Below are 23,884 nucleotides of genomic sequence, written 5' to 3'. Positions count from 1 at the left end.
TACTGAAGGGCTTGGCTGGTGCCTCATCGGCCCCTCAAGCCAGAATTCCACCTGGGAATCTAGACACTTTTTTGCAGTCACATTGGGTGGGAGAAAGGGCAAACTAAAGACATTCTTTAGTCTTCCCCTCAAAAGACCTTGCTAATATAATTAGATTGGCTGTTAAGAGCTTGACCTCCAAAGTATGTGTGTGTGTGTGTGTGTGTGGGGGGGTGTTTAAAGATTTTATTCATTTGTTTGAAAGAGAGAGACAGAGAGATTATGTGCAGTGGGGAGGGGCAGAAGGGGAGAGTGAGAAGTAGACTCTGCTGAGCTGGGAGCCCCACGTGGGACTCGATCCTAGGACCCTGAGATCATGACCTGAGCTGAAGGCAGACACTTAACTGATGGAGCAACCCAGGCACCCCTTAAATGTGTTCTAACCTTTTGGTTGACTTTGAGAATTCAGGTTTCCAGCTTCGCAATAATGTAAAGCTATAACTGAGTCTAAAAAGTGTGTCTGCTGGTGAGAGATGACAATGCGGCTGGGGAGCCAAGGTGAGTGGGGGCCACCTTGGTTCCTTGACATTTATAGTAGACTGGCTCCTTCGAGGGTCTCCTTACATCAATGGGGCTGTTCCCTGTGGATCATGTTAAGGACAGGGGCTCTAAGAGAGTTTTGTTTCTCTAAGTTTCTGTGCTCGGGGCAACTGGGGCAGAACCAGCAAAAAAGGAAACATTTAGACCTGCCTTTTCACCTGCTTTTCAGTATTAAATGGCAGCTCACGGGGAGATTTTGTGGAATAAATCTTATTGTTGAAGTTGGGAGAACTGCTGTGCAGAAGCTGCCAAAAGTCCTGAAAGACCGAGCCATTTCCTTTCAGGTATTTAAAATAATGTAATACGAATTCTAACGAATGAATGGTATCTTCCTTCTATGGTGATTCTTTCCATGTTAGCATGTCTTAGGTTAGAGACCCATTTTTGACTGTTATCCAATGGGAAAGACTGTCCAGAGCTGCAGACAGAAGGCAGGAGCCTCTCCATCCTGGAAAGCACCGTGGAGCTTGCGGGACTCAGGTGGAAAAGCCGGGGCAGAGCTTCCAGAATGGAGGGGTGAGGGGTGGGTATGGAGAGATAACTGGACAGAGATAACTGGAGCCAGAGGTCGTCTCTGCCCTCTCTCTGTGTCTCTCATGAATAAATAAATAAAATCTTAAAAAAAAAAAAAAGAGCTTTCTTACTTGTTGCTGCTGGTGTAATGAAATAGGAATGTAAGAGGGGAAAATGGGAAGGGACCATGTGCTTCTCTTTTTTCCAGTTATAGTCCCGAGTTCTATCTGCTACGTGGACAGAAGGTAATCAGAGTGAAACAGATATTGTCCTATGTCTCTCATGCCTTTGGCTGGTTGTTCTCACAGTCAGGACCACATTCCACTTGATGGACAGCTACCATGGAAGAGCATTAGCTCTGAGAACAGTGGACGTCGTTGGCAGGATTCGGGTAGCCACTGCACTTGAAGCAGCTTCCAGGGGGATGTGAGCCCTCTGCTCACGACCTGAGCTCCAGCTTTGAAAGCCCACCATGGTCCCATTACGAGGAAGTTCAATGTGCCCACTGAAAGCCAACCTCCTGCTTCAGCACTTCAGCTGGCTACTGAAGGGCTTGGCTGGTGCCTCATCGGCCCCTCAAGCCAGAATTCCACCTGGGAATCTAGACACTTTTTTGCAGTCACATTGGGTGGGAGAAAGGGCAAACTAAAGACATTCTTTAGTCTTCCCCTCAAAAGACCTTGCTAATATAATTAGATTGGCTGTTAAGAGCTTGACCTCCAAAGTATGTGTGTGTGTGTGTGTGTGTGGGGGGGTGTTTAAAGATTTTATTCATTTGTTTGAAAGAGAGAGACAGAGAGATTATGTGCAGTGGGGAGGGGCAGAAGGGGAGAGTGAGAAGTAGACTCTGCTGAGCTGGGAGCCCCACGTGGGACTCGATCCTAGGACCCTGAGATCATGACCTGAGCTGAAGGCAGACACTTAACTGATGGAGCAACCCAGGCACCCCTTAAATGTGTTCTAACCTTTTGGTTGACTTTGAGAATTCAGGTTTCCAGCTTCGCAATAATGTAAAGCTATAACTGAGTCTAAAAAGTGTGTCTGCTGGTGAGAGATGACAATGCGGCTGGGGAGCCAAGGTGAGTGGGGGCCACCTTGGTTCCTTGACATTTATAGTAGACTGGCTCCTTCGAGGGTCTCCTTACATCAATGGGGCTGTTCCCTGTGGATCATGTTAAGGACAGGGGCTCTAAGAGAGTTTTGTTTCTCTAAGTTTCTGTGCTCGGGGCAACTGGGGCAGAACCAGCAAAAAAGGAAACATTTAGACCTGCCTTTTCACCTGCTTTTCAGTATTAAATGGCAGCTCACGGGGAGATTTTGTGGAATAAATCTTATTGTTGAAGTTGGGAGAACTGCTGTGCAGAAGCTGCCAAAAGTCCTGAAAGACCGAGCCATTTCCTTTCAGGTATTTAAAATAATGTAATACGAATTCTAACGAATGAATGGTATCTTCCTTCTATGGTGATTCTTTCCATGTTAGCATGTCTTAGGTTAGAGACCCATTTTTGACTGTTATCCAATGGGAAAGACTGTCCAGAGCTGCAGACAGAAGGCAGGAGCCTCTCCATCCTGGAAAGCACCGTGGAGCTTGCGGGACTCAGGTGGAAAAGCCGGGGCAGAGCTTCCAGAATGGAGGGGTGAGGGGTGGGTATGGAGAGATAACTGGACAGAGATAACTGGAGCCAGAGGTCACTGGGCTCAGGGCAAGATTTAAGGAGCCTCGGGGCACCTGGGTGTCTCAGTGGTTGAGCAACTGCCTTTGGCTCAGGGCATGACCCCTGGGTCCTGGGATCGAGTCCTGCATCGGACTGCCCACAGGAGCCTGCTTCTCCCTCTGCCTGTGTCTCTGCCACTCTCTCTGTGTCTCTCATGAATAAATAAATAAATAAAATCTTAAAAAAAAGAAAAAGGATTTAAGGAACCTCAGGAGGACAGAGGCTCTCGGGGCTGGGGGAGAGGAAAGAAGTAGAGGTGAACACGGAGGCATTCCCATTGCTTCTCCTGGAAGTCCAACCACAGACTGGAATGGAGGGGCAGAGGACAGGGAAGGGGGAGGGGGCACTGAAGCCCATGGCTGCCAGCACCTTGTACGAGGAGCCCAGGCCCCTGAGTTGAATTTTCAATAGTATGATGCCTGTAGAGACTTTTAAAGAAAACCAGTCAATTTTCAACAATGAAAAATGCCCTTTCTAAAAATTCAGAGTAAAAAATAACAACAACAAAAAAATGTTACAGTTAAAATATACTCCAGAGAAAATAAGAGAAATCAAGTAAGGAAACAATAATTGTAAAAAGAAATAAAGGTGAGGGGCGCCTGGGTAGCTCCGTTGGTTAAGCGTCCAACTCTTGATTTTGGCTCAGGTCACAACCTCAGGGTTGTGAGATCAAGCCCTCGAGATCGAGCCCCTGTGCTGGGCACGGAGCCTGCTTGAGACTCTCTCTCTCTCCCTCTGCCTCTGCCCCTCCCTCTGCTCACACACATGCTCGCTTGTGCTCTCTGAACAAACAAATAAATAAATAATAAAATCTTTACTTCTCAAAAAAGACATATTATGTCAAAACATGAATGTCCTTTTAAGTAATGAAATTAAATTTCCCTAATAATGCCAATCAATTCATTTAAAATTAAAATGCTACAGACAATAGGGATAAAAATTTTATATGACTTCACAGTTAATTATGAAGACTTGGTAAATTACTGCAAACCGCTTTTATTTGCTTGCCTCTCAGAGAAGTAATTTAATTATCACTAACATTAATAGGTGACCAAGACAAGGCAGAGAATGGGCATCCCGGTGCAAGAAGGGCCCTGTTCATTGCTAGGGAGGCACAGTGCATGGCGATGCCAAGGATGTAGGCTGGGAAATCTACAGAATCCACCTGCACTTTGTCTGGAGGGCTCACGTGCATCTGTGGGACTAGAACATGAGCAGTTAGCTCCCTTATGAGATCCTGAGGGATTTCATAAGAGCCGAAGGTAAAAAAAAAGAAGAGGAAAAAAAAAGCCTCAGATTAAAACTCTCCTGAGACAGCTCCTTTCTTCCCTGTGAGGAGCTAGAATGTCACAGTCTGGCTTCATAAACAGCCCTTCCCTGTCCAGGATCCGCTGCCTCTTGGTGGCAGCAAGAAGAGCACAGCAAACAGAACACATGGAGCCAGAGTATAGTTCTGACCCCGCCTGCCCTCATCTGGACTCTGTGTCATCGATTATGAAAGAAGGGGAAATCCTAGGAGCGTGTGGAAGTGAAGGGGAACTCTGTGTGGGGCTCCAGGGCAGACCGCTACTCCACAACGGGGGAGTGACTCTTTGCCTCACTTATGTGTTGGGTTCAGTGGAAGAGTTCATTTTAGAACAGTATTTATTTCATTAAAAACAACAACAAAACCCAAAAATGAGACCGTTTCGAAACCACTTGGCTTGATCTCTGAGGTCCCTTTCAGTTTCGACATTCTCAAGTCAATGAAAGTGAGTGAACTTGGCTTATCTGGTAATCTGCTCCTAGATCCCAGCCAATGTCAGCTGGAAATTCTGGTGCAAGATGAAATTACTCTCTTGGGTGAGACTTTGCTTTTACGATGGCAATCCAAGGATAATGTCTGAGGGCAGACCTGATGTATATGGAAAGACGTTAGCAGAGATCCTCAAATTTGGGGGACTGAATTCTGATTCCTTTTTGTCTCAATTCTTCCTGGGACAAATGTTGGCATGGTGATGGACACTGAGGGAGCAGCGAGGGACACGGGGAAAACATTAAATCACAGACTGGGATAATCAAGATTATGTAGCTAATCTCTCATACAAACATCACTGATGAGAATATTTTGCCTTGGTTGAGTTCCTTTGTCAATATCCTGTTCTCGTGCTTGTCTTGTTCAATTTCCAACCCACTCCTGTTCACAGGCTCCAGGTATTGGACATAAAGCCAACTGGTCAACTGGTCCCCCTCCAAATACATCCTATTTAACTTCAGGCTCATCTTCATGGCTTCCAGGTCAGACTCCCACTCACCACTTGCTGCTTCCTCAGGGGTTTCATACCTTCTTATACCCGAGTCGTTGGCCTCAGTCAATGACCTCAATTTCTACTTTTCAAGACTACCAAAGCCAAGAAACTCAAATTAACATCTCCCTTTTTACTATGACATTTTTCTGTATTTCAACTCACTCTTGGCTCCTTCTCTTTTTTGTCAATAAGAACCATCCCTCTTGCTTCCTCTAAGACCTTCCTGTATCTCATAAACACCCCAACTTACAATGTTTATTATTGTTGTAACAGACATTGCCTCTCTAGTTAGTAGAACACTACCAAAATGACCTGTGTCACAAAAACACAGAAAGATAGTAAATACAAGAGATAGAGAGTACCAGTTCAGGAGGCCCAACATTCAGTCAATTACTAAGGTTCCAGAAAGAAGAGAAATAAATGAAAGGGAAGAAATTAGGGATGCTTAAAAAAAAATTCTCAGGTCTAATGGAGATGAGTTTTCAGATGGAAATAAGTCATCAAATGAAGACTATAATGAGTAAGACTCATACGTTCACATATCCGCAAAGCATTTCAGAATATAAAACATGAAGAAAAATGTTTTAAGAGAAAAAAAACCCCACAAATTACCTACAAAACTGTGTTAGTCAGACTGACATCAGCATTCACATCAGCCAAACTGGACTCTAGAAGACAAGCTGTCTTCTCTAAAAGTTCTGGGAGAGAACAGCATTCACTGGAGAGTTCTACATGCAGAGAAAAACCAGCAATTGAGTGGGACGTGTATTTTAAGCTATTCCAAGAAATCAGACAATTCACTTTTCATTCTCTCTTGGGGAAGAGGGGGGAGTTAAAGTGAATGTAGTCCAGCAAAATGAAGGCATGAACCACAAGAGATGAAGACACAGGATCTTGGAAACACTGGATCCAGTTCGAGGAAGGAGTGAAGAGAAGTACCCCGGTGGCAGGAAAGCCTCTGATCTTGAGAAGAGCCAGTCCAGAATGCAAAGATGGAAATAATAGAAAGTTTCCCATCATTGAGAAGATGCAAAAACTTCAGACTATGGTAAAGAGCGTGACACACACACACACCCACACACACATAGAAACTCCAAGGAAAATAAAAATGCTATTCAACTAAGTCAAGGTCCAAATATGAAGTAAAGCATAACATGACATGATTTTAAACTGGCAGATTTTGGAGTGTATAAAGGGGTATCCATTTGCCTTTGATCTTAATACATTCTCTTCAAGTGCCTCCTGGGTCATGAAGTTGGACCTACTTCGAAGGAGATATAATCCTAACCAACTGGTTGGCCCAGGTCTAAAAGAATATTTTTACAGCTATAATGGCATAAACACTCCTTACCGATATTCAGGTTTTAGAATTAACGTATGAATAAAACATGGGCAACGGTCACAGCACAGAATGTAAATATTAACCACCTGAATGCAAAAGCATGGCCGCTAGAAGGTGGAACTGGACAGATGGAGAATCAAGAAGAAATGAGAGGCAAAGAAAGGTGGCCGCTCTCAATGCAAAATTTGAGGGCATCTGCTAAAATGGGTTGCTTTCCATCAAGTGAGTTTTTGAGCAGTGTCATGGGTCCCTCTTTACCAATCCTGGTTCTGGGCCTTTGCAGAGATATGGTCCGAACGAGCCTGGGGGGTCCTCCATGGCCCAGGCCTACCCTTAGGAGGGGTAGCGACATGCCACAGGAAAACACACAGTTCTTTGTCCCTGCCTGGAACTACCACACTTAGCTTGCTAAGGAGATCATTTCCTTCTTCCAGCCTTTCCTCCCCCCTCTCTCCTCCTGACCATGGAGCTTCTTGTGTATGCCCCGCATGATGGCTGAGGTGGTCCTGCTCTCGAGATGAGCCCATCTTAAAGGAAATAAAGCCTAGAGCCTGGGGAATCTATGCCTGGAGGTGACGAAGCAGAAGACGTAGAGTCAAGGTGTTTTCTAAAAGGCATTTAACACAGGAAGATCCGTGATTAGGACTTCCTCAGCAGGAATCCACTAATTGGAAGGACGCATGCAAAAACTCTGCTAACCGGAGCACTGGAGAACAGATGAGGCAGCAGTTTGCAGAGGGACCCCTGTGTGACCCTCAAACACATCATTTCATTTCGTCCCCAGCATAGCTCTTTGAGGTAGGAGTCATTTTACTGATGAGGACACAAACTCAAATTGAGTTGGTCCAACCTGTGCAGAGCCAGAGCCAGAGCCTGGGCTCCTTCCATCACACTGTCCAGGATGGTTAACTCTCGGTCACTCTGAGTGGGTGAGCAAGCCAGGGTCCAACGAAGTCTCCAAAATGCTGCGACCCAGATATGATGGTCAGAGGAGAAGAAGTACAGAGGGGGAACTTGGGGAAGATTCTGATTTGAGTCCAAGAGCTCAGTGATGTTGCTTACTGGATATGGTCCCTAGCTCCTCTTCAATGATAAAATTCTATGATTCCCAAACTGGCCTTCTAGTTCTTCCTTCTGTTTTCCGACACAAGGACAGGGGTTTGCACTTTGTCAGATCAGCGTGATCATTGAGGCCGTGAGCTCAATGGGCTCACACACCTGTACCCTCCCAGCCCCAGGGCCTGTGCCCTCTCCCTGACCCATGCTTTCCTGAGAACTGAGGGCTCCTCCAGGACGGGGCTCTGGACAGCTTCCAGAGGAGCCTGTGAGTAGGAGAAGAGAGCCCCTGGGACACCATCCAATTCAGACACAGTGAGCTGCTGTGGAGTGGGCGGCTGTTGGGAGTTCCAGGCTTGGAGGAGTCCTCCTCTTACTAGTATGAAATAATCTATGGGTGCCTTGCATGCTCTTAAACTCAACCTCTCTTTTAAGGAAGGATGATGAATTTTATTAAAAATAAAACCAAAAACCAGCCAGGAAGTAGAGTCTTCAGAAGAAAGGAATTATAGCAGGTTGAGGATAAAACACAGGCACTGCAGAAGTCCATACATTTTGGTAAACAGACAGGATGTTTTAACGTTGAAATTGGGCAGATTTCCAGGGGGTCTAATTGCTGCTTGGCAGGAAATCTACTACAGTCACATGAATTTTATAATGCAAATGATCAAGCAGGAGAAGACCCAAAGGTACCCAATGAATCATGCTTTCCCCTTTGGTTCAATTAGGACTTGGTTTTTAAATGTATGGCCAATTCATTCATTCATTCATTCATTCATTCATTCATTCATCAAACACTTATTGACAACATATGACATGACAAGCTTGTAACGTGCTAGAAACCAGCAGGGCAAGACCAAGACAGTTTCTTCATTGGGAGGAGCAGAGGTTAGCTGGGAAGAATCAGCCTCTACTAAGACTGTCTGGGATCAACAGGCAGTGCACAGAGGACTTTGGGCGCAGTGAAAATACTCCATCTGATACTGTAATTGTGGATACATGTCATTATACATTTGCCCAGACCCCGGGGAAGTACCACATAATACCAGGAGTGAGTCCTCATGCAAACTATGGACTTTGGGTGATGATGATGCATCCCTGCAGATCATTAATCTGGTGTGGGATGTGGATAACAGGAAGATTGTGCATGTGGGGGGAGGGTGGAGTAGGGCCATATGGGGAATCTTTGCATCATTCCACAATTTTGCTGTGAACATACAACTGCTCTAAAACATGAAGTCTCTTTAAAAAACTACTTTAAGAGTAGGGGTGCCTGGGTGGCTCAGTTGGTTAAGCATCTGCTTTCAGCTCACTCACAGGTCATGATCTCAGGGTTCTGAGATTGAGCCTCAAGTCAGGCTCCATGTTCAGCTGGGAGTCTGCTTCTCCCTCTTCCTCTGTCCTTACCCCTACTCGTTCTCTCTCTCTCTCTCAAATAAATAAAATTTTAAACAACAACAACAAAAAAATCCCCAAAACAATTTTACAAGGCGACCAGAAGGAACAGCGGGGGCCAACTGGATGCAGGACTGGGGTGAGGCATCCCAGGCAGAGCTACTGCCAGCTTTACCACCCAAGGAGCCTGCACCTTGCGGATCCTGGCGGGTCCCCATCCCTGTATTAATGAGCCATGCTAGGGAAAGGCAGGGGGAGGAGAGCAGAGATGTGAGCTGGTGCCAAACAAAAGGCCTTATTTGCCAAGTAAAGATTTTGAACTTTATCTTATAGACAGTGGATAAGTGGGAAATTGTTCAAAGCAGAGCAGTGAGATGATTGAATAGATCTTTGGAAAGATCCTGCAGGGAGCAGGCTGGAGGTGGATCAGAGGCTGCCAGGGAGGACAGCAAAGCTAGGTAGCGGGGCGGCTGCAGTCACCCCGTCAGGTAAGGGACAGTCTCAGAGACAGTGTCTAGTGAGGACAAGGAAGTGGAAACTGAGGGAAAGCATGTTTAGATGTGAAATCTACAAAACTTTTTTGCTGAATCAATGAGGATGAGAGAGACGGTGGCAACACCATCTCTCCTGTTTCTGGCCCCAACAACTCCGTGGATGGGAGAGAACAAAAGAGGGGTGGCGAGCTCAGGAGCAGAGCCCGTGGCCCAGGTTTGGACACACACAGCTTGAGAGGCCTGTGAGCATTCGAGCAGAAGTCCCACTGGACAGGTAGGTGGCTGGCCCGATGTGGAGTCTGCACAGAAGTCTGAATGTCAGTCTGCAGACTACTGCAAGGGGTTGAATAGGACAAGGTCGAGCCCGCTAAGGTCAGAGCCTAGGGGGCCACCAATCTGGAGGTGCTGATTCAAACGCGTGAAAGGGTAAGATGAATGCAGTGGAAACATAAGACGCTGTATTGTCCTAGACCCTTGTATCTCTCTGACTGCTTACCTCATGATTTTTACCCCCAGAATATATAATTTGGGTAAGCAAATGAGGACATCCTGCTGGATTCCATGTTAAATAAGTACCAAGGATGAGCACAATCTAGAAAATGAATTTCTACTTATCTGATCTGGAAAGAAGTTAGAATATTACACTGAAAAACTCCAGGAAGGGGTGATATAGAATAAAAGATATCAGGATCATCTTGCAGGAAGAAATTAAGAAAAGTATTATATCAAAGTTCAGTAGTCTCCTGCTGTGAGTGGCAATTAACCAGAACCCCTAGAAATCTGAGACAGACCAAAGTACATACTCTCACCATCTCTCCACTGAGCCAAGTAAGTGATAACTAGGGTGCATCCAAAGCCTAGAGGGCAATCACTTTTATTATTTTAGTTTTTAAAGATTTTACTTATTTATTTGAGAGAGAGAGGGAGGGAGAGAGCACAAGCTGGGAAGCAGCAGGCAGAGGCAGAGGGAGAAGCTGACTCCCCACTGAGCAGAGAGCCCGATGTGGGACTCGATCCCAGGACCCTGGAATCATGACCTGATAGGAAGGCAGATGCTCAACTGACTGGGCCACCCAGGCGCCCCAGACAATCATTTTTAAATGGGCCATTTGGCTGAAGCCATCCATGGCAGACATTCATTGTCACAGACAACCAAACCGGTTGTCTAAGGTAGGCAGGATTCCTAAGCAGGCTGCTGTCACAGGGCAGCAGGTAGACTGGAGACTGGCTCTATTCTGGGGCCAAGCCCGGCATCTGCCCTGGTCCTGGTGGGCCCCTCTCTGGGTCCTAGGGAGTGGGAGAGAAGACTTTGTAGACAGCCCTAAATGTAACCCTTCCTAAGGGTTGGATAAGAATTTCCTGAATTTAGTGGGTCCTCTGAGTGCTGCCTTGTGGCCAGAGCGACTTCGCAGGGGCCTCGGTCACACTACAGAATGTCACCACGAGGGGTCTGTGTGGCTCTGCATACAGTGCGTTGGCCACCAGCCTCTGCTGGCCACCCTGTCGGGCTCTGATCACACCGAAGCCCCGGGAAGAGCAGGCCTGGGTTGCCAGTCCCAACTCAACACTCATGAGTTGTATGACCCTTGGCAAGGTCACCCAGCATCTCAGCCATTCACCTGAAGAACAAGAAAAGCAAGCCAAACGAACAAAACAAAACAAAAAACTCAAGGAAATGAAAAAAGGATTTGGACTCTGTGATTTCCAAATGTGGACCCCTTAGAGCTGTTTAGGCTGGCTGTTTAGGAACTGCCCCCGGGGAACTTGCTAAAATCACAGTGCGATCCTTGACCCTGGGCCTGGGGTAAAGACCTGGACATCTGAATTTTTAATAAGCCCTCTAGGTGATTCCGATAAACAGCCAGATTTGGGAGCCGCTGGATACAATGATAACCGAAGCCCCTCCCAGCTTTAATAATTCACGAGTCGATGCATGTACTTGATAAATGCTCAGGATGGATTCAGTAATCATGACCCCCCTGAACCCGACACAGTGGAGTCGCATCGCTCAGACATTACTTCTCCCTGCTGATGAATAATGCTCTTTGCTTTACAGAAAACAGAATAAAATGAATTAGCCAAGGGTCCTAAAATAGACCCATCTCTCATTTCCCTGGAATGAGTTTTCTAAAACTGAAACCGAGTGTCAGCAACGTCCCAGGGCTCGGGGAAGGGAGCTGGTGGGTTGGCAGGTTTCGGGGCCACGGGCTCCAACTCCAATTCCATCTGGGCCCCCGGTTTTCAGTAATGGCCCTGAGCAGAAGAATTTTGTTTTGTTTTCTTTGAAATCGCCTATCCATTCTATCACATAGAAATACACCCTCCCCCCCCAATCTCTCTCCCAGGGAAGAATTCACACAGGATTTGCTATCAATCGGATTCTTTACAGTTCACAGCAGGCATCAGGGAACAGGGTCGGGGGAGATGCCACACTGCATTAATTTCAGACCCAAAGGCTCGGCCCTGCACTTACTTCAGTGGCTCAAAATACAAGTGAATTGGCCACAGCCTCCCAAGCAGGGAGGAGGCGGCCTGTCCGTCTTGCTTTCCCAGGTAAGGTGAGTCCAGCGTGAGAATGCCCAGAGTCATCTTATCTACCCTCACGTGTGCTGGAAACGGAAGCCGGCCTGCGCGGCCTGGTCAGCACTTGGCAGCCTCCTCGAGCTAAACGTGCTGGCACTCAGGCCTGATAGCGAGCGGGGTCAGCACGAATGGAAAGAATGACTGTCCTTCCATCTTCCTGAGGCTCTGGCTGATATGGAAACCGGCTGGCGCAGGCAGCAGTGGAAAGTATGAATCCATTCTTGCCTGGGGTTGAATGACCGAAGAATAATCAGATCGGGGCTCATGTTCAAAGATCACTGTGGCTCACTTGACAGGCCATTATGCTGTCACGTCCTTGGGGCTGCAGGGATTGTGTGCTGCAACCCGAAGCTGCTGGAAGACAGTGCTTTGCAAAAGCAGGCACTGGATGGGCTCCTGGGAACGAGGAGGGGAGCAGGGTGGGGTGGTGGTGGAGGGGATGAGAGATGGGTGTGGTGATTGCCCTGGGGGCCCTGATGGTTTTCTTAGGTCCCTTACCTCTGGGGCGGCCTTAGGTTCCAAGAGGCACACAGAATCCATCCCACTTTATGGAGGAGTGAATCCAACCCCAGAGGGGTTGCCCGACTTGCCTGAGGTTGCACAGAGCAGGGATCCAAACCCCAGGAGCTGTGAGTCTAAGACCCAAGACCTGCAAGCCTCCCTGGGCTCATGTCCCTAGACAGATGCATAAAGAAGCTGGTAGCCAGTCAAGAAAAAGCACAAGATGGCAAGCACCGCAGACAATGTTTGTGAACCAGACTGGTGAGGAGGAGGGAGGGGGGGATTCAGGCCAAAAAGCTTCAAAAATATCTTTTTGACAAGCACTAGAAAATTCGCCAAAAAGCAAAAACACACTGAGCAGTGAGTCAGAGTTCCAGGTCCTTCTAGAGATGGGCCCAGTTGCCTCAGAGAAGTGTTAGGCTTGGGTGGGAAAGACCCTTTGGAAATACCTTCAAGCTGCAAAGTGTAAATAACCAACAGCGTTTCTCATGATTTTTTTTTTTCCAAAGATTATCTTACAGTTCAAATACCAATTCTAACATTTCATCCAAATGAAATGCGGTTCATTTCTAAGACCCTGACTGCCCTGCTCAAAAAGCTCCAGGACTGGGCACAGTAAGGAAAACTAGGAGTCAAGTCCTTAGTAAAGCCCAGGACAGGGGTGCCTGGAGGGCTCAGTCTGTTGAGCATCTGCCTTCAGCTCAGGTCATGATCCTGGGGTCCTGGGATCACATCAGGCTCCCCACTCAGTGGGGAGTCTGCTTCTGCCTCTCCCTCTGCCCCTCCCCCCTGCTCATGTTCTCTCTCTCTCTCTCTCTCAAATAAATAAATAAAATCTTTTTTTTTTTTTTTAAAGGAACAAAACAAGGATGCCTCTCTGCTTCAGGCAGAAGAGCACACGGACTCTTGATCTCGGGGTTGTGAGTTCGAGCCCCATGTTGAGTGTAGAGATTACTAAAATAAATAAATAAGTAAATAGCCTTAGAAAAGAAAAACAACAAAAAAAGAAAAAAAGAAAAGAAAAACAACAGGAAACAAAGGTGAACATCTCCGAGGGTCAAAAAATGGGTTGACAGTGCCCCTTAACGATCTTTTCAATCTGAGAAAGTATTACTCATACCCTCTCTTTCCTCTTACTTGAAAAGTTTCCTCAGATGGAAGAAGAGGAGGAAGAGGAAGTTCCCACCCTTCCCAACCCCCCTGGCCTCTCCATTCTCCGTTTACTAAATTCTGATCATGGAGAAGGAGGAGCCCAAAGAGAAACAGCAGCCATTCTTGGATGGAGGCAGTGCCATTAACGAAGGAAAGACAAATCACACAGAATGAAAAGTCTCTATTGTTTACAGCCCTAAAAAAGTATTCAACACCAGCAGGACACCTAGCATGACAGTTTCAACAGAGTATTAATGAGAAGAAAAATCTAAAAATAAAAAAACTAGGAAGAGCAGGAAATGGCCTGATGTCCAGGGAGAGTGCATGGCAAGGGCGCCTCCCAGGGGGTACGCCACATTCCTGTAAAGCAGGTGTCTTGCTATTTAGGTCGCAGAATTAGAGTGGCCTCCTCGGTGACCTCCCAGCTGAGCTCGGAATTTGTTATCAAAAGGCCAACAGGGCGGCTCCCTTTCAGGCCAGATGAGGCATTTGCTCTAGAACCAGGGCTGGCTGTGGCTGCCAGATGGAGGTTGGTGCCATTTTAAAGAGTATCCATGAGACTGTGATTTATAAGCAACATGTATTTCGGGGGCACCTGGGTGGCTCAGTGACTTAGCTCAGGGCGTGATACTAGGATCCTGGAATCCAGTCCTGCATCGGGCTTCCACAGGGTACCCGCTTCTCCCTCTGCCTGTGTCTGTGCCTCTCTCTGTGTCTCTCATGAATAAATAAATAAAATCCTAAAAGAAAAAAGAAAAAGGAAAGAAATACATATCTGGTCCTTGTCCTCATTTCTGGCACAGAACTCCTAAATCCATTGGAATTTTGGAAGTGATGAGGGCATAAAGGTGTCTTTGTTATGTTAACGAGGTGAATTTGGATCACCCCTAAGAATGGGGGCTGGTTGCTGGGGAGCCAACCTTGTGATGAGAGGGTGGGAAATTTCAGCCCCAACCTCTGACCTCTGGGACCGGGAGGGGGCCCGGAGGCCAATGATTTCATCAATCATGCCTATGTAATGAAGCCTCCAAAAAACCCAAAAAGGACAGCCTTCGGAGAGCTTCCTGGTTGGTGGACACACAGATCTGGAAAGGGGATCCAGAAGCTCCAGGCCCTTTCCCCATACTTCGCCTTATGCCTCCCTTCTATCTGGCTGTTCCTGAGTGATATCCTCTTATAATAAACCAGTAGTCTAGTAAGTAAAATGTTCCTCTGAGCTCTTGGAGCTGCTCTAGCAAATGAATCAAACCCAAGGAGGGAGCTGTTCCCACCTCTGGTTGGTCAGAAGCACAGGTAACCACCTGGACTTGTGACTGGCATCTGAAGAGTATGGGTGTGGGCATGGGAGTGGGGGGCGGCGTCTAGTGGGACACAGACCTCAACCTGTGCGATTGGATGCCACCTCCAGGTAGACAGTGTCCGAATTGAGTTGAATTGTTCGACACCCAGTTGGCGTCTCAGGATTGGTGTGGGGCGAAATCCTCCACACACACCTTGGAATTGGGTCCAGAATCGTTAGTTTCAAACAGAGAACAACATGATACTTGTTTTAGGAACAAGAGTGCTAATAAATTCCTACAGATACTTTTCTCCCCCACCCACCCAGTTCTACTGATTGATAAAAATCTGATATATTCAGGGTGTAGGACATGATGAATTTATAGATTGATCCGGTGAAATGATTCTTACAATCAAGCTTATTAACATAACAATCATTATCCTTTTTTCTGTGTGTCTGGTGAGGACACTTAAGATCTACTTACTCAAAAAAAAAAAAAAGATCTACTTACTCAGTTAGCAAATTTCAACTATACAATACAGTATTACTAACTCTAGTCACCATGCTCTCTATATTAGAACCCCAGGACTTACTTCTCTTAAATCAAAAGAGTGTGCCCTTGACCAACATCTCCCCATTTCGCCCACACCCCCTAGTCCCTGGTAACCAACAGACTAATAGCCTTCTGGGTTAAATTGTGCCCCGCCCCCCTAAATTCCTATATTGAAGAGCTCTCAGTACCTGAGAATGTGACTCTATTTGGAGGTAGGGCCTTTAGGAAGGTAATTAAATTAAAATAAGGCTCTTAAGGGTGAGTCCTAATCCGGTCTGACTGGTATCTGCTTACCTAGAGATTAGGAGGGGTGTGTGACTGGCTCAGTTGGTAGAGAATGTGACTCTTGATGTTGGGGTCCTGAGTTCAGGCCCCAGACTGGGCATAGAGCTTACTTTAAAAAATACAAAAATCATGCCTTCAGCTCAGGGTATGATCCTGGGGTCCCAGGATCCAGTCTTGCATCGGGCTCTCCACAGGGAGCCTGCTTCTCCCTCTGCCTATGTCTCTATCTCTCTCTCTGTGTGTCTCTCATGCATAAATAAATAAAATCTTAAAAAAAAAAAATCTGAGGATACACTCAAATAGGTGCACTCGGAGGAAAGACTATACATAGACACAGCAAAGAAGGCAGCCACTCACAAGCCAAGGAGACAGAACTCAGGAGAAGAAGCCAAATCTGTCAGTAGCTTGACCTTGGACTTCAGCCTCTGCCACTGTTGGAAAGTCAATGGTGGGCGATGAGGACACGGTCTCTGTGGTACTCTGATATAGCAGCTCCAGCGGCCCAATACAAAGAGCCTCTATTTTGCTTTGAGTCTCTAGAGGTTGATACACAGAACCACACTTTACAGAGATCCCATGACCGGATCAGGGACTGCAGAGATCTGAAGTCTGACCATTAAAAAAACAAACCACACACACACACACACACACACACACACACACACACACAGAGCAAAGTTCAAAGTTCATATGGATTATGAAATCTAACCAACAGCTACCTGTTTACTCCTAAATACCTGAGGACAACTTTTCTTTGAACCTCCTGCTGCAGAGCATTGCATCCTCCTGCTTCCTTCTGGGGACAGAGCTGGCCAAAGGCAGCCTGGTCACCTGGAAGGCCCCAGCCTACTGGTTGTCCTCACGCAACAATGTGTTGGCTTTACTTCTACCTGTATGCTGGAGGCAGGAAAATATCACACTTTATTTCAAGTAATCTCTGTTAAAATCCCTCCCTCACCTTCAGAAGATGTTAAGAATCCAACAGGAAATCGGAAACTCGGTTAGCTAGAAATATCCAAATTGTCTCATTCCGAGTGAATTTGCCAAACAACTTCAAAGAAAGATAATAATGAAAGATAAGCCTTCCAACACCAGAGTATCTCTCTTTCCAAATGCTTCTACCAAATCTAAGAAAACAGACATTACCAAGGGCAAAAAAAAAAAAAAAAAATCTCCTTTGTAAAAATAAAGCTTTAATTATAGTCTGTTCTTGTGAATAACTCCTCAAGTATATCCTTCTCGAGAACCGGTTTCTTGTACCAGTCGACTCATCGTCGCTGACTGCAGTGGAAAGTTACATTCCCCTATGAAACACAATCTTGTTGATACTAACACCTATTGAGGTTTGCATCAAATTGCTACGTGATGTGGCGTAATTAGGGACAGGTCGGGGGAAGATTACAAAGGATGCAGAGGACACCAGTCCCAAAGAGGTAAATAATGAAAAGATCATAAGTTGCTTTTGACTTTGGGTCAGGTGCTTACAAATTAGAAAGAGCTCATAGGCCAGGCTTCTTCAAACCTTGCAGAGAAGCATGTACCTGCTTGCCTGGTGCCAGTCTTTTTGAAAAGAAACCTGTGCATTTTCTACGTCCGACTTCTGCCAGAGGTTTCCTAAGAGCATCTTGAATCCAAATGACAAAATTAAATGCACACTAACTGCTAGTCCCCACAAATGCAAATGTGTGGCATTAGGAACTAAAAACAAGAATTATCTGTTACCTGAGAGTCATGCTTTGATATGCATCTAACAGACACCCGTTCTATAGACAGAAAGGGCAATGCTCTAAAATTTTATAAAATTGTGTACTTGGGGGGATCCCTGGGTGGCGCAGCGGTTTGGCGCCTGCCTTTGGCCCAGGGCGCGATCCTGGAGACCCGGGATCGAATCCCACGTCAGGCTCCCGGTGCATGGAGCCTGCTTCTCCCTCTGCCTGTGTCTCTGCCTCTCTCTCTCTCTCTGTATGACTATCATAAATAAATAATAATTAAAAAAATTAAAAATATTAAAAAAAATAAAATTGTGTACTTGGATTACTACAAAAATAATTTATAAATAATTCTTATTTTAAATGAATTTTATCTTTTTTTCCGGAAAAATTAGCAGAATTTCAAGAATTGAAAAATTTCTAAAGACTATGTAAGATTCTAGTTTCACTCTTTTGATTCATTTTGGTTATTATTATTATAACATTAACAGCTGTAAGAGGTCTTTAAGAACCTTACTGATACGCATAAAAAAAGAAGCAAATTTACATGCATTTTCAGAATAATACATTAGCTACAGAAGCAGCCCATGCTAAGATATTATTTCTACTTTCTAACTCTTATCAGACAGACCTTATTAAGTCAAGGATGCATATTGTACTCCAGAGCAACTACTAAGGAGGAACACTAAGAGAATAGGAAAGGAATGTAAAATAGACAAATTAGGGGAAGGAAGAAAATAATGAAATAATGAAATAATTTTTTAAAAAATAAAAAAATATATATATCTTTTATATGAATAAATAAATATATGTATATAAAAATAAATATATATATGGGGGAGGTGAGGAAAGAGTAGGCATTGGAGAAAAACATCCAAATCATAACTGGAAATTTTTTAAAAAGATTTTATTTATTTATTCATGAGAGACACACACAGAGAGAGAGGCAGAGACATAGGCAGAGGGAGAAATATGCTCCCTGCAGGAAGACTAAAGTGTGACTCCATCCCAGGACTCAGGATTACAAACTGAGCAAAAGAGAGATGCTCAAGCACTGAGCCACCCAGGTGTCCCCATAACTGGAAATTTTAATACACTTCTCTCAGCATGATGAATGCACAACTCAGTAAGGCAATAGATGAACAATGCAAATGACAAGTTTAACCCAATTGACTATACGTTGTTGTTCAGTGCACCTACAAGGTACAAAATATACATTCTTTTCTGGGCATCTGCTAGCTCGGCTGGTAGAGTGTGTGACTCTTGATCTCACGGTTGTGAATTGAAGTCTCATGCTGGGTTTTGAAATTACTTAAAAATAAAATAATATAAATAAATAAAAATTAAAAAAAAAATTTAAAAAAAAAAAAGGGATCCCTGGGTGGCGCAGCGGTTTGGCGCCTGCCTTTGGCCCAGGGCGCGATCCTGGAGACCCGGGATCGAATCCCATGTCGGGCTCCCGGTGCATGGAGCCTGCTTCTCCCTCTGCCTATGTCTCTGCCTCTCTCTCTCTCTCTCTGTGACTATCATAAATAAATAAAAATTAAAAAAAAATTTTAAAAATAAAATAATAAAATCATTAAAAAAGAAAAAAAAACTCCCCAAAACCCAAACATTCTTTTCCAGTGTACATGAAACTAGCTCTTTGTGGAACCATGAAGCAAGTCTGAGAAAAATGTCAAGGGACTGAGACAGTGTTTTCTGATCACATAGTGGAATTATACTGGAAATCAATGACACAAAAGATAACTAGAATATCCCCAAATATTTGTAAACAAAGCAATGTACTTATAAATAATCCACAGGTCAAATAAGAAATGACAATGGACATCAGAATATATCTGGAAGTAAAAGGTAATAAAGATACGACATACCAAAACTTGAAAGATGCAACAAAAGCCACTTGTAGAGAGAAATTTATAGCCTTATAGGCATATATTGGAAAAGACTAAAAATCATGATTTCATATATATATAAATATACCGGGGCACTGGGTGGCTTAGTTGTTTAGGTGTATCTGCCTTTGGCTCAGGTCACGATCTCAGGGTTGTGGGATCGAGCCCCACACTGGGCTCTCTGCTCATCAAGGAGTCTGCTTCTCCCTCTCCCTCTGTGCTCTCCCCCACACTCTCTCAAATAAATAAATAAAATCTTAAAAAAAAAAAGAAAAGAAATATACAATAGAAAAAAATTAACAGTCTAGTGTTGGCTCTTTAGGAACATTAATAAACCAACTTGGCTGGGTCATGGTGGCCAGATATGTGGTTAGATATTATTCTAAATGCTTCTGTGAGGGTGTCTTTGTATGAGATGAACATTTAAACTGGTGAGCTTTGAATAAGCAGATTGCTCTCCCTAATGTGGTGAGCTTCATCCAATTAGCTGAAGGCCTGAGTAGAACAAAAACAGTGACCTCCTCCAAGCAAGCATAAATGCTGCAACAAAAGGCTTTTTCAGACTTGAACTGCACCACTGGGTCTCTCTTGAGACTCCAGCCTGATCCTCTTTGGACTTGAACTGTGACATCGGCTCAACCCTGGGTCTGCAGCTTGCCAGCCCACCCTACAGATTTTGGACTTGCCAGTCTCTATAATTGCATGAGCCAATTCCTTAAAGTAAGTCTCTCTATATATAAATATACGCATCCTGTTGATCTGTTTCCCCGGAGGACTCCCATACCACAGGCAGCTTGGGTGACTTTCATAAGGAGAATGTTGAACAAAAGAAACCAGATACAAATAATGAAAAACGTGTTTCCATTTATATAAAACTACAAGCAAAATTAATCTAAGGTAGCTTATGTATTTATATATATATATATATATTCGTATGTATATCATATACTTACATACTCATATTACATATATACAGGAAAGGGAATTTGTTTCATATATCTATATATCTACGTATCTCTGCATCTATCCATCTATCCATCCATATATCTCTTACTTGGTTCTGCTTCTCTGGAGAACTCTGATTTTTTTTTTTTTTTTTTTACTTTTTTTTTTTATTGGAGTTCAATTTGCCAACATATAGCATATCACCCAGTGCTCATCCTGTCAAGTGCCCCACTGAGAACTCTGATTAATACAGATGTCCAGCAAAGACTTTTTAATACTTACCCATTTCCCCTTTGCTCACTATTGTCTGTTCACACTGGCTTCCTGGGTGAACACTCTTTCTGCCAGAGACCTTTGTACCAGCCCCCACGTCTGCCTGGACCTTATCTGGCTCTTTACAGCCTTCAGACCTCAGTTTATTTTTTAACTTTTTAAAAAAGATTTTATTTATTTATTTGAGAGAGAAAGAGAAAGAGAGATATTGAGAGAGAGCATGAGCGGGGAAGGGGGCAGGGATGGGCAGAGGGAGAAGAAGAAGCAGAGTCCCTGCTGAGCAGGGAGCCCGATGTGGGACGGGATCCCAGGACCCTAGGGATCATGACTTGAGCCAAAGGCACACACTTAACCGACTGAGCCACCCAGGAGCCCCTGGACCTCAGTTTAAATGTCCCCTCCTCCAAGAGACCTTCTGGGGCCCTACTGGGTGCCTACTGTTACTGTTTATCAGGCTCCTGTTTGGTTTATTCGTGGCAAGAATCACAATCTATCACTAATACACTTCACAAATATCTGTCTCTTCCATGAAAATGTACATTCCAGGAGGGCAGAGACATTGCTGTGTTTTCTCCTGGGTCTATGTACATTGCCAGGAGATTTTAATAAATATCTGTTGGATAAACAACTGAATGAATAAAGAAAGGAATGCTTAATGAATACACCTCAGAGGGCATTAATGTTAGCAATCTGATCTGGAAGGGAATGAGAACTAGAAACCTAAGAAAAAATGTTCTCAATCCCCTTTCTAAGTCATATCTCTTCAACTGATACTTTCTCCACATTATCCTGACCCATCTTCCCACGGTCAGGAAGCTCGTGCATCCCAGCACCGGCCAGCACTTAGGAACCTACAAGGTTCCACTGTTCCAGGATGCTGTATTTTAGCCAACATCCCCCCTCCTAAGGTGCAGCCAGGCCTCAGAGCTGATCTGTCACGAGCGTGGCAATCCCTGAGTGCAAGGCCACAGAAGGAAGGTCACAAAGACATGAGGAGACATGTTTGAGAAGCCAGGAACTTCACAGAGAAGTAAAACTATGCCCTTGTTGAAAGATAAAGTGTATCTAGCCGATCAAAGCATCAGAACAACTAGGTAGATGGCCTAGAAAATTCTGGACACAACAACATTCTCTGTCTTGATCTGAGGGGCAACATGGATTTTTTGTTTAGTAACAACCCATCAAGCTGTAACTTTACTATTATTTAATTTAATTTAATTTATTTATTTGAGATAGAGAGACAGAGATAGCAACCGACATAGCATGATTGGGGAGGAGAGGAGGGAAGCAGGGAGCCTGATGTGGGGCTTGACCCCAGGATGCTGGGATCCGACCTGAGCCGAAGTCAGATACTTAACCGACTGAGCCACCCAAGTGCCTCTAAGCTGTACCTTTATAATCTGTGTCCAGGCAATGCTTGTATAGTGTTCAGAAAAGAAACCTGCCAGGACCCAGAAAAACTATTTCCTTGTGAAAAGCATTGGAATCAAGTGAGAACCTGGGTCCAGTCCTCACTTCCAGAAGGCTCCCCAGCCCACGTCAGCGTGAATCTTTGTCAGGAAGGACTCGTTTTCTCATTTGATAAATATTTATTTGGGCACCTCCTGTGTACCAGGCATAGCTCTGGGAACAAAAATGAAACCAACCTCGCCCGCATGCACTTCGCAGTCTGGAAGGAAGAGGTAGATGATAAATGATAAATAAATAAAAGCACACAGTGTGTCCTGTGGGGTGAGAAGTGTCCTGGGGGGATGACAGTGTTGTGCATGGGACAGAAGGTACAGAGGAGGGGGTACACCTGAACTAAGACGGCCAGGGACCATCTCCCTGGGGAGGTGACATCTGAGCCACAGCCCAGGGGAGGTAAGGAAGCCAGCAATGGCCTTCTGGGCAAAAACTATGCCAGGAGGAGCGAAGAGCAAGCAGAAAGGCCTGGGGTGGGACCTTGGGGGACACACACAGGCAGGGAAAGGGGGCTGGCCAGCTACCTGGACACAGCAAACTCCAGGGCAGTGAACCCCTGGGGGGTGTGGATAAAGGGGATGGAAATCAAAGCTTAGCTGCAAACATGACTATTGCAAGACAAAACCGCCACTAAATTCCAATTTGATTAATTGATGCATCTAAAGGGTTCGAGACCCTCACAAGCCAGGTCCTATCATTGTCAGGCTGATACCAAAATGGCCATCTATCTAGTCGGATCCCACCGTCTCTACCAAATCTTCCTCTGTTTGGGTTTAGACAGATAAAAGAAAAACGATGGGGAGCCCGGAAACCTGAGAAACTACCCCAATTCATCATGCACATCCCAACCTGCATTCCGGGGAGAAGTATTGCTTAGGGGAGTCTGGCCTCACAGCGCCCCTGGGAGTCAGGACCCCCTGTGGCCCCAGTGGCATGTGGCTCTCCTGCTGGGCCCACTCCCACATCAGCCCTGCTGCATTATTTCAGGACGATGGCACCCGAACCCGCGCCCACACCCTGTTGACACTGTCCTCTGATTGGCTAAAAAAAGATTTGATAAAGCCCAAGGATCAGTGTTTAGGCTGCTGTTCTACCAAATAAAACGCTGGTCAGGAGGTGATTAAGTTCAAGCAGAGGGAGGAAATCCCGTTTTCCCAGCACTAGGATTAGACAGCAAGTCAGTATAATGGGACCACTTGTTCTCTCACACACCCACACAAATCCCTGACCTCCTTTTTCACCCAAGCCACCTTTCTGGGGCCATCCAGATGCCTGCCATTGTTCTACACCAAGATTCAAAGTCTGTAAGAATAGAGCCATTTATCAAGGGCCTGATTTATGCAGCCTTAAAAAGTGAATAGCAGCCAATCATCTGTTATTTGTGTTTTCTGATTCCATGAAAAACAAAACAAAATACAACAAAAACACTTCTTGGCTGAGGCCATCTGTCCCTGACCAGATTTTCCTATAGAACTTCTATGTACTCTGGTGATTAATATGGAGACATCAATCTACAATGACAGGAAAGCCGCAATGGCTTGATTTAACTGGAGCTCCAGGGGAACGTGGGAATCGATCATAGAGCTGTTTCTCTTAAGTGTACACGGGAACATGATGACACAGAGGATGAGGCCCTGGGCTCTGGGCAGTCAGGAGGGGTTCAGTACACAGAAGACCCATGGGCGCCACTCTACACCAACACTGGGCGGTATCATAAATAAATGTTGGTGGCCTTCACTCTGAAATGACCTAAATCTTTACTTACATAGATTAAAATTTGACCCCAGTCTGTATATACTAGGACTTCATATGCTGCTCTCAATCCTGCTTTGGTAATGGAGATGGTCTCAAACGAGAAACCTG

General features: G+C 45.1%; 1 protein-coding gene across 3 annotated transcripts in view; it reads right to left on the bottom strand.

The window, feature by feature from the left end:
- The window catches only part of RCAN1 (regulator of calcineurin 1), a 96,377-nt gene that overhangs the window by 48,496 nt on the left and 23,997 nt on the right, over positions 1-23,884 (bottom strand). Inside the window, exon 1 of one of the 3 annotated variants that reach the window (XM_041734998.1) lies at positions 16,093-16,265. The exons of the other annotated variants lie outside the window; for them this stretch is intronic. The gene's annotated coding sequence lies outside the window, so the exon portion shown is untranslated. Of the gene's footprint in view, positions 1-16,092; positions 16,266-23,884 lie in introns of those variants that run through there. 3 annotated transcript variants of the gene reach the window in all.

The sequence above is a fragment of the Vulpes lagopus genome, chromosome 20, assembly GCF_018345385.1.
Source record: "Vulpes lagopus strain Blue_001 chromosome 20, ASM1834538v1, whole genome shotgun sequence".
Taxonomy (NCBI): Eukaryota; Metazoa; Chordata; class Mammalia; order Carnivora; family Canidae; genus Vulpes; species Vulpes lagopus.
This window is presented reverse-complemented; position numbering and strand designations above follow the sequence as displayed.